Source organism: Gastrolobium bilobum, unplaced genomic scaffold, assembly GCF_033153095.1.
Source record: "Gastrolobium bilobum isolate Gb01-03AN ecotype WA unplaced genomic scaffold, APGP_CSIRO_Gbil_v1 utg7888, whole genome shotgun sequence".
NCBI lineage: Eukaryota > Viridiplantae > Streptophyta > Magnoliopsida > Fabales > Fabaceae > Gastrolobium > Gastrolobium bilobum.
The window spans coordinates 343,498-359,110 of NW_026898738.1; positions in this window are offsets into that span (position 1 = coordinate 343,498).

Sequence of the window (15,613 nt, forward strand, 5' to 3'; positions counted from 1 at the left end):
ATTTGGGATGAAAGGTGATGCTAATAGCTCTTAATTATCAGACTCATCTAGAGCGAGTTCATCATTATAAGATAGAAAAACAAAGATCTTACAAATTACAAGAGAAGCACACTGTTATACAAAAAAAAAAAAAACTCACTGAAAGCGAAACAAGGAATGAAGGACCTCATATATAGGAGGTTATTGCGTTCTTAAATGTTGCGACGTGGGACTAAAGCACAGCAAACATAGGAGGAACGTAAGACAAGATCATATCTATCCCATTTGTGCTTCCAAATCTGGCATTTGATCAGCACTGCTTGAACCACCTTGGGATATCTCCAACGGATCAGCCTCATTCTGCAGTTCATGAGATGTTCTCTCTTCTGTTGATAAGGATGTACCTTGAACCTTGGAAATATAATGATAGCATAAAGGGAGCACCACTACCAATAATAAGAAATGCATATTAACGATGATGAATCCTGATAAGTCATGGATCAGGATCCACATGAGCGCTTCACATGCAATTGCTCCAGAAATATGGAAGAGAGTAGTCTCAGCTAGCAAGTGTTTCTCAATTTTCAGTGAAACAGCAGCAAAGAGATGATAAATTAGGGCTATCAAGAAAATATACTTTGCCGACGTCTGTTCTTGGGAAGGATTAATGGTGCGAAAGCCTTGATTCATCATAATTTCAGTTGCACTTAACAGCAAGGTGATGAATTTGAAATAAAAGCTTTTGCGGACAATAAACCTGCAAGATTCATGCATGAACAATCACATATAATTATGTACGTATGAGCTAATTGAGTAAATACATAATGCTATGCATAGGCGATTACAATATTATAAATAAATGAAGAATGCAAAATCACCTTTGATCAGACATAGTTTTTCAAGAAGCTAGTTCTCTGGGACGAACTATATACAAAACCGGACGCTCGGCTGTTTTTTAATTTATAACCGATCGGTAGTGGCAGTAAAGTAGTACAGTACCCTGGGGCCTTCTTCTTTTTCGTCGCAATGATATATAGCTGTTGATCCAATAAGAAAATAGGTTAAAAAAAGCTCTTCATACGCACGTCTTTCCTCTATCTGCTAGCGTTTCGATTTGAAGCTGATTTCCAAACATCAAGAGCCTGTTTGGTGTGATGTATAAGGCCTGATAGTATAAGCTTATATTATACGTTATGACATTTTCAGTTGTTTGGTGTGACTATCGTATAGTATAAGCTTATACAGCAGGATCCCTTTATACATCAAAATTATGTATAACTTAATCAGGCATAAGAGTGATGGATTAGGCCTGATAAGGAGTTGATATATTAATGGGAAATCATTATCTCCTTCTACATGAGATAAGAATTTTTTCCTACACAAATTCGTTTTCCGTGCCAATTAATTTTTCTTTTCTTTTTTAATTTAAAATGTGGGACCCACATTTAACTTATCTCTACTTTTTTTCTCTCCTACTATCCTACAACATAAGAAAATATGCACCCTATATTAATATTGCTTACAAGTACAATTTTTAAGAACTAATATATCATTTCAATATTTATATATTAAAATGATTATACAATACCATTTTAAATGTTGGATAGTATTAAAATTTAATCAAGTCTTATACTATCAGGTCTTATATTATCAGGTCTTATCTTATACTATGTTCCAAACATGCCCAAGATGCATTATCTTTTAATAAATAAATATCAAGATGCATGGAGAAGATCTCATCATTCTAAGTAGACAAACTCGTCAGTTAGATTCAAAGTGTTGAAAAATATTTTATATAAAATATTAATTTTTTATAATTTAAATTTTTTTTAATAAAATAATATTTACACACAAATATACTTATATATAGACGTATATAGGGGGTCTGAGAAGTGGAAGTGCTTATATACTTAAGATGAAACGGAATGATGAGTTAATATGGAGTCAAGTTGGCATTAAAGCTTCATTTATTGATAAAAGCAAAAACAGATTACAAGGTGGCCTTTTTTTCGTAAGGACGGTGCTCGCTTCTCTATCTCTCTCTTAATTTTCGCACTAATTGTGGAAATTAGTATTTTATGTTGAAATTAAGTTGAAGTTCAGGACAAAGAGAGAGTAAAGTAGTAAACAGATCAACTATAAAATTGGACGCTTGGCTGTTTTTAATTTAGAGTAAAGCTCCTTTTGTCTCAAGCATATAAGGGGCTACTCAAGCATATATATATATATAAGGGGCAGTAGCACCACCCCTTTTTTATCTCGTTGTCTTTGTGAGGAACTGTAACATAGCACGCTACGCGTTTTTTAATTTATAAACACAAGCATCTAAGTGGCACTAAGCGACCCACTAACCCTTGCCCTTTTTTGTTGTCTCATTGGTGGATGAGAAGAGAAGATCACATAATTCTAAGTAGATAAACTCGCTGAAATGATAGGTTTTGCGGTAACAGTGACTAAAATGCTACTGTTTATCAAGTTTTTTACTCAATATGTCACGTGTGCAAGTTTGTTGAGCACTGTAGCGAACTCAGTTTGCTTTGCTGACGTGTCACATTTTTTGTAGACACCAAGTTCGGTACATGGGGTAGCGAACTTGGTTGCAATACATAAAATTTATGCATTGCAACCAAGTTCGCTATTTCAAGTAGCAAACTTGATACTTGGTGTCCACTAAAAACGTGACACGTCAGCAAACTGAGTTCACTACAGCGCCTAGCGAACTTGTCCACGTGACATATTAGAAAATAACGCTGTCCGCATGGTATTTAGGTAAAAAACTTGAAGAACAGTGACATTTTGGTCAATGTTTCGTTTTGCACTACAGGAAAATGGGTTAGAGCGTGATCTTCACGCACATGTCTTTTCTCTATCTGCTATACGGTTTCGATTTGAAACTAATTTCCAAATTTCAAAATGGGCAGCAATTAATTGTAGGGAGATTATTTTCTCCCCATCTACCCTCCCAAGATTTCTTTTTTTAAGTTTATTTTTTACTTATTTATTTAAAGATAGTGGGACCTACTATATTAATGTGAGTGTGGCAGGAGAACAATCTCTCTTATAGGAGGAGAGCCTATTTTCCCTTAATTGTATGGAAAAGCTTTTTGTGCTTTAAAAGGATGTAAGTTGTGTCCTTTTAGTTTTTTTTATTCTATGTACTCCTACTAATACATATTTATAAAATGAAAAGTTGCTTTTTTTTTTCTCTCTTCAGTCACATCAGTTGAAGTGAAGAGTGAAAAAAAAGCAACTTTTTATGTTATAACTATGTACTACCGGAAGTACATAGAGTAAAAAACTAAAAGGACACAACTTACATCCTTTAAAATGACACACACTAAACCCTAATTGTATTTATTATCTTATTTTTATAAAAAATGGGCTAAGTAATGATTCATATTAAGTGCAGTATAAAGCTCGCTTGATTGAGTGATTCTTTTATTTTGGGCTTAGATATCTATAAATTGATTAATGTGTGTAACAGTGTAGGCATAATCCATAGGCTCATATAGGAAGAAGACTAGGGTTAATAAGTTTGGCTAGGTCCCCTCTGCATTCACAGTACATTTGAAAAATAGTCACTCCACAAGTTACCTCATCGACAGTTGTGATCAGAGAATGATGTGAACTGTAGAGAAAGATTTTGATCTTTTAAACCTTGCAGGAACATCGGAACAATCAAGATAGAAATCAAGAATTATGTCTTCAAGAAATAAGCCTAAACCCTTTAGTGTTCTAATTTCATATAATCGTATTTTGTAATTTCTCACCCTAGTGGATGGAAAACATTGATATGTAAAAATGTTGGCTTGCCTAATATTGTATCTAGTATATATTTGGCATTCAACGATGATATTCATCCTTCTTAAGTGTAGTTATAATAGTTTGTAGTATGAGTGATACAATAGTAACAGAAGAAGAGCAATTAGAAGAGGAGGAGCAAATAAAAGAACAAAGCATTGCACAAAGGAAAGGGACACGTGTGAAGAAAATACCAATAAGGTTCAGAGATGACATGTAGACATTAGGTAGTTACACATTGTTGTATTGAAAGTGACGTGTAAAGAAAGGTAGAGTTAGTGGGAAAGGTGGTTAGAAGTAGTGGGAGTATAAAAATACAGAGGAGGATATACATTGTATCTTTTGATGAAATTCAATAAACCTAAGCATTCTTTTCTCATCTTCATTTTCTGATTTCTTTCTTCTCTTCCCCAATTCTGTTGATTTTCCCTAATAGTAGAGACACTTTCTACCAATTAGTGCTTTCATCTTGAACAATGGCTCCTGAAACTCGTTCGCGACCCATGGAGGATAGGTGGGAGAACACACAAGTTGAAGTTGATGTGTTCAAGGAGCATATGAACAAGCGTTTTCAGGAAATAACTTGTAAACTGGATGCCATTTTTGATAACTACAGAGGCAAACAATCATCACCGAGTGGTTCCATAAATCAACCACATACATCCAAAGATCATGCAGCAGCGAAGAACTTGAGGCTCAAGGTTTCACGGTATGATGGATTAGTTGATCCACAGGGTTGGATCTACAAAATCAACCAATTTTTTGATTTCTATGATATGGAAGAGGAACAGCGATTGAAGATTGCTCCTTTTTACTTTGAAAGCAAGGCCTTAAAATGGTACCAGTGGTTCCACAAGAACTCCACCATTGATTCATGGCCTAAATTTCTGCAATCATTGCAGATCCGATTTGGTCCTTCCGAAATGGAAGATTATCAAGGTCAATTGACCAAATTGCTGCAAACAGGAACGGTATTGGAATACCAGGAACAGTTTGAACACTTGTCCAACCAGGTTGATGGTTTATCTGAATCCTTTCTGGTGAGTTATTTCATTTCAGGATTAAAAAAAGATATTCAACATGATGTTTCTGCTTTTAGACCTTCTTCCTTATCCCATGCAATATCTTTAGCTAAGATCTACGAATCCAAACTACTCCTCAAAACTAACCCACCAAAATTACATTCCTTTTACCCTCCATTATTACCTACACCACAATCACGTTTTCATCAAACAACAAACACAACTAAACCTTTTGTTCCAAATACCACACCTACCCAAAATCAGCCTCTGACCCATAAACTTACCCAAAGCCAGATGCAAGAAAGGAGAGACAAGAACTTGTGTTTTTATTGTGGGGAGAAATATTTCAAAGGTCACAAATGCAAAGCTTCCGTGCATCTGCTGATAATTCCTGATGAAGAGAATGTTGATTGTGGGACTCTTTCAACTCATGAACACAGTGAAGATCCTCCACCCTTACATATGGAACCAATTAAGATGGATACACCACAAATCAGTACGCATGCTTTATCTGATTTTGTAGTTCCTCAGACATTACGTTTTAATGGTTTTATTGGGAAATCAGAAATCGTTTTGTTAGTTGATGGTGGGAGTACTCACAATTTTGTCCAACCTCGAGTAGTCTCAGATCTTCAGCTACCTATACTGAATGACAAGCAATTTGATGTCATGGTGGGTAATGGTCAAATCCTTAAGTGTGAAGGATTTTGTTCTGCAGTACCAGTCCAAGTACAACAACATGTTTTCCTTGTAGACTGTTATGTGTTATCTATTCAGGATGCAGATTTGGTACTTGGGGTTCAATGGTTGCAGCTGCTGGGACCTATTGTACTGGACTATCAAAAATTATCAATGGAATTTTCTTGGGAAGGAGAATCTATTCGGCTGCAAGGAGATAAGCACACTACTTCCATTTCTTTCAATCAATTTAAGAAAATAAAACAGCAAGGACAGGTAGCTTCCTTATTCCAATTATCTGTTATAGATATGAATACAACCACTACTGTTCCTGCAGTTCACACAGCAGTAACCACTTTGATCAATGAGTTTGATACACTCTTTCAAGAACCTATAGAATTGCTACCCCATCGACAGCTTGATCATCAAATACATTTACAACCAAATTCAGCACCAGTGAATGTGAGACCATACAGATATCCTCACTTTCAGAAAGGAGAAATTGAAAAACAGGTGAAGATGATGTTGGATTCAGGATTTATTCGTACCAGTACAAGTCCTTTCTCTTCTCCAGTCCTCTTAGTTAAGAAAAAGGATGGTTCCTGGCGATTTTGCATCGATTTTAGAGCATTGAACAACATTACTATCAGGGACAGATTCCCCATACCAACGGCTGATGAGTTGATGGATGAACTTGGAGGTTCCACAATTTTTTCTAAGCTAGATCTTCGAGCAGGATATCATCAAATCAGAATGAGTCCAGATGATGTCCATAAGACTGCTTTTAGAACTCACCAAGGTCACTATGAGTTTTTAGTCATGCCATTTGGCTTGACAAATGCTCCATCCACCTTCCAAGCAACCATGAATATCATATTGCAACCCTGCCTGCGCAAGTTTGTGGCTGTTTTCTTTGATGATATTCTCATCTACAGTTCTTCTATGAAGGACCATTTACAACACCTACGGGTAGTATTATCCATACTTAAAGCTCATCAGTTTTACATTAAAAAATCTAAATGTTCTTTTGGCCAATCTGCAGTTGAGTACTTAGGACATATCGTTTCATATGCAGGGGTCAGTATGGATACTAACAAGGTTAAGGCTATGCTGGAGTGGCCTACACCCAAAAATCTCAAACAACTTAGAGGTTTTTTGGGTCTTACAGGGTACTATAGACGATTTGTCTATAGATATGCCACCATTGCTGCTCCTCTAACAGAATTGTTGAAAACAGATGATTTTGTATGGTCAGACTTGGCACAAAATGCATTTCTGCAACTCAAAAATGCCATGACAGCAGCTCCTGTCCTCACTCTTCCTGATTTCCACAAAGAATTTGTCATAGAAACAGATGCATCAGATGTAGGCATAGGTGCGGTTCTATTACAAGAGGAACACCCTATTGCTTATTTTAGCAAAAAGCTCTCTCTTCGAATGCAAAGGGCTTCTGCATATGTCAAAGAACTCTATGCAATCACAGAGGGGGTCAAAAAATGGAGACAATACCTCCTTGGAAGGCAATTTGTTATTCGGACAGACCAGAAAAGTTTAAGGGCTTTATTGGATCAAGTCATCCAAACCCCTGAGCAACAGTATTATCTAGCAAAACTTCTTGGATTCCAATACTCCATTGTGTATAAGCCAGGAAGAGATAATCGGGTTGCAGATGCACTTTCTAGAATGCCTACAATTTTCTGTCTAATGTCTCTTTCTCTTATTCAATTTGACATATTGGAGCAATTGACAACAGAAAATCAGACCTCTCCTTTTTTCCAACAATTATATGCAGAGTTGGAAACCAATCCAGAAAAGCATGCTGAGTTAGAGGTCAGGAATGGACTCTTATTACAAAAAAGTAAGTTACTTTTGGATCCCTTATCTTCCTTGATTCCTAAAATTTTGCATGAATGTCATGCTACATTGTCAAGTGGTCACACGGGTATCCAGAAGACTGCTGCAAGAGTAGCTAGCAGCTTTACATGGAAGGGCTTACAGAAGGCAGTGAAGCAATTTGTCAATTCTTGTGTGGTGTGTCAACAATCAAAGTACTCCACCCATGCACCAGCAGGCCTACTTCAACCAATCCCAATTCCTGATAGAATTTGGGAGGATCTTACTATGGATTTTATTATTGGTTTGCCATTGTCCCATAGATACACTACAATCTTAGTGGTAGTGGATAGACTCTCTAAACAAGCTCACTTTGGCTGTCTTCCAAAGAAATTTACAGCTCAAAAAGTAGCTACCCTCTTCTCTATAATGGTATGCAAATTACATGGGCTGCCCAGATCTGTTATTACTGACAGAGATCCAATTTTCCTTAGCAGATTTTGGATAGAACTTTTTGAACTCAGTGGCACATCATTGAAACGAACAACTGCATACCACCCCCAATCGGATGGGCAATCTGAGGTTGTCAATCGCGTTTTGGAACAGTATTTGAGAGGCTTTGTTTTTGATTTTCCTAAGCAATGGTCTAGGATCCTGCATTGGGCTGAATTCTGTTACAACACCACATTTCATACTGCTGCGGGAATGACACCTTTTAAGGTGGTTTTTGGTCGAGAACCACCTTCAATTCTCGATTATATTCCTTCACCTACTGTCTCAGAAGAAGTGGATAGAGTATTACAAGATAGACAGGTCATATTACAACAACTGAAGGACAATTTACACAAAGCACACACTGCCATGAAGAAACAGGCTGATAAACATCGAAGGGAGGTCAATTTTACTGTTGGTGAGTTGGTTTGGGTGAAACTTCAACCATATAGGAAAACGTCTGTTGCAGATCGGATGTCCAACAAACTTTCTCATAGGTACTTTGGCCCATTTCCTATTCTTAAGAAGGTTGGCAAGGTCGCTTACAAGTTGGACTTACCACCTACTGCCAAAATTCATCACACTTTTCATGTGTCATTATTGAAGCCATTTAAGGGAGATCACAACATTGATCCTTTTCCTCTGCCAGACCTTTTTAATGGGGGTCTACCAATCTTGCAACCAAAAGAGATTGTAGCATCACGTGTTTTACAGGAAAATGGACAACTGCTGCCACAGGTTCAGATCCTTTGGGATAGCATGCACAAGGAGGTCCTCACGTGGGAAAATGTCCAGGACTTTCAGCAGCAGTACCCTTCTTTCAACCTTGGGGACAAGGTTGATTTCAATGGGGGAGGTATTGATACAATAGTAACAGAAGAAGAGCAATTAGAAGAGGAGGAGCAAATAAAAGAGCAAAGGATTGCACAAAGGAAAGGGACACGTGTGAAGAAAATACCAATAAGGTTCACAGATGACATGTAGACATTAGGTAGTTACACATTGTTGTATTGAAAGTGACGTGTAAAGAAAGGTAGAGTTAGTGGGAAGGTGGTTAGAAGTAGTGGGAGTATAAAAATACAGAGGAGGATATACATTGTATCTTTTGATGAAATTCAATAAACCTAAGCATTCTTTTCTCATCTTCATTTTCTGATTTCTTTCTTCTCTTCCCCAATTCTGTTGATTTTCCCTAATAGTAGAGACACTCTCTACCAATGAGTTGGTAATACATGCTATTATATATTTGTTTCTGTGCAAAACTTATTTGAGAATGCTATTATTTTGAATTCATGATCAGTAGGGGTGTTTTACCATCTTATTGTCTATATCATGATTTTAGGCAAGAGAAAATTAATTCATGTGTAAGAATTTTCATAAATTACTATAGGTAATTACCGCCAAAGTGGGATTGCTTATATTGGTTTCTGAAAATTTCTTAGAAATATTTGACGAATAATTTTGGTTATTTCATGCAATTTCCTATCAAAATAGGATAATTGTGTGTCATGATTGTGAACTTATTTGGGATGAAGTTAATAGAGGTGTATTGGTCTAAGTGATTTGTCTACCCAAAGAGGACAGATCTCTAAAGTCAGTGTATGCTCATTGCGCAACTTTTCTTTGAAGTTGTAGATGAAGTTATTGGAGGCTTATTGATCCAGGGATCTATTTGCCCAAAGGGGATAAATTTTTAAACCCAATGTTATGCTTATTGATTAACTCATCTGTCGTTCTGACCTTGATTTAGACTTTAGCTTGTGCATTTTGTCCAAAGAAAAATGTACTATTATGTTGACCTTGTTATGACAACCTGATGCGCTTATTGATTAACTCATCTGAGATTTTGACCTTGGTTAGTGCATTCTGCTCAAAGGGGAGTGTACTATTATGTTACCTTATTATGATATCTTGCTTTTATTGAAGTTGTATCTTGCCCTGTGGTTTCTTCAAATGCATACCTCTTTTGCCTTCATATTGTACTTTTCTATTTATTTTTTCTTTTGAATCAATTTGTAAGCGTGTTGAAATAATTTCTTATTCAATGTTCTTGAAATACAAATTTTCATTTTTGATACATAAAAATGTTTATTTTCCTTTTATCAAATTTTAATTAATATAAAATTATTATAGTTTATGGTGGTTATTATGTTAGTAACTACTCCCTAATTTAGCGTAGATTTTATGTGCTTTGTGTAACACCCCGTTCTAGAACCGGTTTGTTAACATTACGTACGACATTAAGCGCAGTTAAAATCACAACAATTGAATTAAAATACGGATAAACTTTTTCCTTTTTATTCATAAACGTTTTTGTTTAAAATCAATTCTGTAATTAAAACAATTCCCATAAATGTGATCATAACTTAAACTATATGTGGAACACCTATTACAAGTTTTATTTAGACCATATTCTGCTACCATAGTGTGCCAAGTAGTCATGGTGCGAATGGCACCGAGAATGCATTTTCCCACTGTATCGTGGCGCGATTAGCGGCACCACGGCGCTAATAGCGCCAAAGTTCTGAGATTACACCTAGCCTTAGTATTTTACCTCTAACAGGAGTTATACTTATCCGATTGACGCAATCTTGGTCTCGTTGGAAACCTAAGAAAAAGATCTACAACTTCCATTAAAACACAAGGGTCCAAATCTATCATATAGGATATTAAAAATGGACAACAAGCCATAATATCCTTATATTTATGTTAATTCTCAATCTCAAAGGTTTTCTTGCACCAATAGTTATTGTACAACCATTTCAACACATGATTCTTGCCATTTCAAGGCTCGCATGATATCCAAAGGGCTTAGTTACACAAATGTACTTCAAAATGATTACATACCAAAGACTTAGAAATAACAAGTGATCAAAGTCCCATCAGGGCAATACAACATCAATGATCAACCTGTAAGTCCTAATTGCATTCATCTATTACTAATTCATCAAAATATCTCAACTATCATCTATCATATGCAAGCTACTCATGCCCTTTGCCTCGCCCAGTATCATCTCTGCTTACACCTGAAATAGCAGTCCCCAAACTGGGTGAGATAAAACTCAATAAACCCAGGGTTCTTGGAGAATTGTTCCAACCCCAGAGTTCACTTCCTGCATGAAGGGTTAGTATACACATGGAATGAACTACATCATATATCCAGAGGCAATAACAGTAATGATTTAATCACAACATACTCGTGCATTCAAATGGCCAAAAAATTAAACAATCGAATCATCACACACGCTTCAGTTGCATCTTAGTCCTTTCCACTAAGCATACAACCTAGCCCCTAGTGCTTTTCCATTGGCCCTTTCTCCAATGACACAACAATACTATATGAATGCAACCATACCATAATACTAACATTATCACTCATTCATCCATTCAATAACCATTACTTCCGTAAAAGCAATGGTGGAACAACAAGAGGGATTAACCTCCAAGATCCAAAAGTTTACCTCTTGATGTTTCCTCTCCTTTGCAAGCTTTCTTCTAGCTCACTTATCCACACCAACCTTTCTTGGTATGTCCACTTGGCAATTCCTTTCAATCACCAATACACCCTATTCAAGAGTGTGAAACCCATCAATTCAACATACCTACAACATATTCAAAAATCATACACTCAAATTCACACCATAATTAAGGCATGAACTTACCAATCCAAATGAGTTACTAAAGCTCCATGGCTTCCACCAATGGTTAGTCACTCAATGTGGGTTCACTTGCTTCAATCCTATCAACACAATAGACACCATTAAAAAACAATCCAAGCCATGACTCAACAATGCAAGAACTCCACATTTCAAGCATGAATTTTTCCAATATATTGAACAACAACCAAATAACAATCTAAATCCATTTCTACCTTTTATTTATCATCTACAACAACTTTTACAAAGGGCTTAAGCTTAAATCAAACCCAAACTCATACCACCCACCATGAAACTATTCATCATCTTCCTCAACCATGCAATCTCCATGAAAACAAAGTTTAAGAAGTGAAAACTTACCCCAAAGCATCACACAACCAAGGGATGGTGTTATCCTAAGCTCCCATGGAAGAAAATGCCATCAAACTCCTAAAATCTTCACAAGGGTCGAAATCCTTGGAGGGAGATATCTCACTCCGCAATGCTTCCCACTCAAAACCAAGCTAGGATTTGCAATGAGGAGAAAATTCTCTACGTTTTTGGCTTTGGAACGGATGAATTCCGTTGAGAAATGAGGGAGCTAGGGTTTGAAGCTTGTAAATGGTCTCTCCTTCTCTTTTCTCTCTGTTTTGGTCGATGAAGGAGGAAGAAGGAAAATGATGGAAGTGGGTCTAATGTCTCCACTTACATATATTAAATTATTTCAACGGGGTATAAGCTTATCTATCTATTTAACTCCGTTCTCTTCCAAACTTTACTCAAAGGTCTGGAATATTTTTCTAGGGATATTTTTACTTTTACTTTTATATTTTGGGTACTTTTGCTTACACCTATTTTTACCCTTTAATTTTCACTGACTGCACTTTTATCTCAAAAGTGACCTTAATTTATTTAATTAGATATTTTATCTAATTCAACCAAATAATGTATGATTAATTATTTAGTCACATGCACTTTATTAATTAATTGGTTAGGGATATTATATTCACCTCACCTTTTTAGTGATTTTGTCCGCAAAATCAGGAACATAACTGTCCCTGCACTCAAGGTACAATCGGAGAAACTCATCCTCCCGCTCCCTAATGGCCCGTTTAGGCGATTTACCTTCCTATTGCACCTCGACCATTGAAATGGTTTATCTCTCAACTTTTCCCATCTCTGTATTTATGCAATACCTTGCCACGAGGTGTAAGCCTTTTAGCTTATAAGTAGTGCTCGATCTCCTCAAGCTTATATATTTTAGCCCTATCAAGGTCTCTATCCTTTCCGTGTCGTACTGAACCACAAACTATCATGGTCTTACATCATCAACACTTGTTTAGTTATAATGATGTTATTTTCAGATTCCTTATCTTTAAGACAATCGTAAGATCATCACCAATTCCCATATTGTGTGCTAACCCTTTCGTTAGACACACAGTCTTTTACAGACTCTTTCCTCAATGATTCATTTCAACCCTCACATCCTTATTATCGGATGCAATTTCACTTTACCTAGATTTGAACAAGAAGCATTATGTAGCTTGCCAACTAGAGACAAACAAAGTAAGCGATTGAAACTCACTGATTCTTTATTGCACACCAGTAAAGAAAAATATGGTGAAAAGTCATCTAAGCTTGAATAAGAAATGGTCAAGGTGTTCTTGCAACTCAGTTAAAGCTTGTCGGACCCATCTCTACTAGGGTGCGAAGTCGAGGTTCTGAGAAGCGATGGTGCATCTCGTCGCTGACACAAATTTGAAGAGGATTTGTTGAATTTGGGTGAAATGGGTATTAGATAGCTGTATGGGTGAGAGTGCGAGAGCCAATATGAGTATCACATAGAAGGATAATGGTGAATCTACCAGAACACAACCAAATTAGGGTTTGATAAAAAAGAGAAGATCTATTTTCCCGAGAAAATTATGCACTCTAATGGAAAATGAGTTGAATTCTTTTGATCCATGGGCCAGCCCTAACCTAACCCAATAAATGGAAGGGCCTTATGGGTTAGGGCTAAGATGTCCCTTCACACAAAGGGCTGAAAAATTAATGGGGCTTTCATAGGGCTAAAAGGGCTAGCCCTAGGGTTGTGGCCCTTTTTGACAACTCTAACTATTGTTGGGGCCATCATACCTGTGATCGACACTATAATGGAGTTTGAGGCATGATATCGAGATTTTGGAACTCAGTGTCGTCAGGACCACCGTGCCTGTGGTTAACACTATACTGGAATTTGAGGTATGATTTTAGAACTCAGTGTTTCGAAACAATCATGCCTGTGGTTGACACTATATGGAAGTTTGAGGCATAATGGTGTTGTTAGGACTACAGGGTCCATTATCGACACCATATTTGATTGTATGATGATTTTTTGATAACCATGGAATTTCTCTGGCTTTTAAGGCATTTGAGAGAAATTATAGGACTAACAGATAAAATAGCAGTTTTGTTGTTGTTGGATCATATTAGCATGTTATTTTCTTGCTACACTCCACACTAATGATTAGCCATCAGAGTCAAATAACATTTGTGACAATAGAAGGTCTTATATTGATAAAGGATATAATCACCGCCTGATTCGTTGTTATTTGACTTTAGTTGAATGGAGTCGTATTCAGATATCCCACCTTGGATCATATATTTTCTTAAAATGTGGTCACATTATAAAATTAGTCCTTAGCCCGATAGTCATTTTCAAATTCCTTTTTTTTAAGTTAAAATTATACAATTAATTTTGCCTAAGTGGGAGAATATTAAAAACTTTATAATTATTATGAGTTGCAGTCAATTGTATTTATTTTCTTATTTTTATAAAAATGGGTTAAGACATAATCCATATGGGGGGTGCAATATAAAGCCCACTTAATTGAGTGATCTATTTATTTTTGGCTTGGATATCTATAAATTAATTAGTGTGGGTAACAATGTAGGCCTAACCCATATGTCCGTGATGAGAAGAGGATTAAGGTTAATAAGTTTGGCTAGGTCCTCTCTGCATTCACGGTACATTGCTGATGCGACTATTTGTGCCTAAGAGACATGACTCTTCTAACTTCTTATTCATATCTCATTTATACAACATATTTTATATAAAATAATACTTTTTATAATTTAATTATTTGTAGTAAAATAATATTTACACACAAAGTATTGGATAGTTATTAATTACCAACAAACATGACATTTGTGCAATACACCCAAATTAATTACAAGAATCTCTCAATCAAGTATTCACGAGTGCATCTAATAGAAACTACTATAAATTTCTTATTTTATATAAATAAATTTACTGATCACCGTTTGGAATTTTTAGTTCATTGACTAAAAAGTGTCACCATAAAAAGAATCCGTTGTTGCAAATTGCTGATCATGTCATTTTAGAGAGAAAGAGCTATAGAGCTATTTCCAGGAAACTTCGTAAATGGGAATGTGAATGCGTTCAACGTATCAGAACTCATTTATTAGTGACTTCAGATGGAAGGAAACACATCCATCATTCTATGCCCAAATTTGTGCGCAATGACTAATCTTTGAGGGTGTTTTTTTAGTAAAAGAGTTTTTTCTCGCTACTTGTTCAGGAAACACTCTTTTTTAGTATTTTTTTTATATGTATTCAAGAAAAAAAATTTCTCTGATATTTTAAAAAATATATAAAAAATTAAAAATTAAGCTATCTTATATATATTTTTCTTAAATTTAAAACAGAAAAGGTACACCTGTAAGTTATCTTACAAGAGCTTTATTTTTCAAAAACCCATAGCAAATCTAAGACAACACGACACTAAAAAAGGAGACACTGGCCAAGTGAAATTTCTGAAATGCTCACCATCCTGTGCTTGCAAATAAATCAATAAAGTATCGGCGTCACATCAATAAAGTCCTAATCATAGATTGCTCCCTTTGTTGTCGGCGGATATCTTAGATTCTGGATTTGCGGCTGATTTAGTTTTCTGTTGCTGAAAGTGATGCAGTTTCCAAACCCCTTGTTCTTCTTTTTTTTTTGAATTTTAAACCCCTTGTTCTTTAGTTCTTAGTTCTTGTTTCTTTCACACACATTCACACCCAAATAATGCACTCACACAAATAATTATTTGCAAGTTTTGAAGCTTAAAACTTTGTGTTATCTTCACTTTTGAAGGGCCTGGTTGTTCTTCTCTGGGAGTTGGTGCA